This window comes from Anguilla anguilla, chromosome 12 (assembly GCF_013347855.1).
Source record: "Anguilla anguilla isolate fAngAng1 chromosome 12, fAngAng1.pri, whole genome shotgun sequence".
NCBI classification, from domain to species: domain Eukaryota; kingdom Metazoa; phylum Chordata; class Actinopteri; order Anguilliformes; family Anguillidae; genus Anguilla; species Anguilla anguilla.
The window spans coordinates 6,368,469-6,370,090 of NC_049212.1; the positions used below are offsets into that span (position 1 = coordinate 6,368,469).

The window sequence follows — 1,622 nt, forward strand, 5'->3', positions numbered from 1 at the left end:
GCCTATGGTGTACCTTGGGGGTCAACACTACCTACACATTACTTATATAGACTCTTCAACGTTGAAGGTGAAACAAAAGGTCTATTTTCCTCCTTATATGTCGTTCTTCTTAAGGCCTCTTATAAACCCCTCTTGTAAATGTGTCTTCGTCTGGTCATTTATGCACACTTTTTTAATGCACTGGCAAATTTATTGTGTATATACCAGGATGGCCGAGTGGTTAAGGCGTTGGACTTAAGATCCAATGGACGCATGTCTATGTGGGTTTGAACCCCGCTCCTGGTAATCTCTTTGTAAAAAGTTGTTTAAATTGCTCTGGATAAGAACAAAATAAGCAGATAATGGATGGAAAGTTCAATTACTTTGAAGTCTGGTTATTGTCGTAAAACTAACTGCTCAATAACATTAAGTGTGATAAACTAAAAACAAACTTGTTGGCAGTGTAGCACAATGGGTAAGGAACTGGGCTTGTAATTCAAAGGTCACAAGTTTGATTCCTGGGTAGGACACTGCTGCTGTACCCTTGAGCAAAGTACTTAACCTGCATTGCTTCACTGTATAAATTGATACAATGCAAAAATGCTTAGTAAAACTTTTGTAAGTCACTCTGGATAAGAGTGTCTGCTAAATGCCTGTAATGTAATATTACCAGTTTTTTTTCCATTGTTTTATTTCCATTTCCATACTTGTTAGCAAAAGAAACTTTAATAAAATAGGCCTATACGAACTGTTATATAAAAAAAAGAAATGATACATACCAAATGCACATGGTTCAGTTCACAGTAAAGGATGCCATTAACTTGCAAGATGAGGCTAGTAGAGTGACCTAGAAAATGGGGAAGCTTGTGAAGAGTGTTTGGAGGAGTACACTGATTACAGAGGAGAGTGACAGGTTTGGAGTACGTCCCACCACTGCATGTATGACTAGATGGAACGGCCAACTGCGCATGAGTCAGTGGTGAACTTGTTCCAAAGAGACTTGTTATGGAAAAGCAAACTCATCTCTCTCTGAAGACACAAAACTTACCCTTAATGACGTGCATCTACTATAGGGTCTAGTGGAGGTACTGTCATCGCTGGCAGACCTAACAAAAAAAAAAATGCTAAAAGAACGTATGGTTCAACCAGCAGTAGCGGGAAATAAATACATAAATAAAATACTGACTGAGCTGTCCCACCCTACTGCCATTGCTGGTAAAATACTGAATGACACCCTATTGCCATTGCTGGTCTTATGGAGACACTGGTTGAGAATCTAGCAAGTTGTTATAGGTTGCTACTACGATAGCAAAGAACTTATCCCAGCCGCTGTGCGGAATCTCCGGTTCAAGTCAGAGTGGGTGATCAGAGAGGAGCTCCTGCAGGATAGGCTTGGGGAAACCTCCCGTGGCCTCCTTACACAAGAGACCGAAGCAGTCGATGTAGCAACAGGTGGGTGTTCAGCTTCAGCACCTGTCAATGAGTCAATTGAGGAGGACTGCGCACACAGGCGAGCCCGTAAGTTTGGCTGCTATGTCACCCAGCGAGTTTCTCCTGATGCACAAGGAGAAGTAGAAGAATACTTGTCTTCCATGATGAAGGACCCAGATGAAGATGTCATAGAGTTTTGGAGAGGCAACACA

General features: G+C 41.6%; 1 non-coding gene across 1 annotated transcript; it reads left to right on the forward strand.

The window, feature by feature from the left end:
- The first annotated feature begins 202 nt into the window (after positions 1–202).
- trnal-uaa lies at positions 203–285 on the forward strand. Its single transcript has one exon. It is a non-coding gene; the product is annotated as a tRNA-Leu (tRNA).
- Positions 286–1,622: the final 1,337 nt, after the last annotated feature.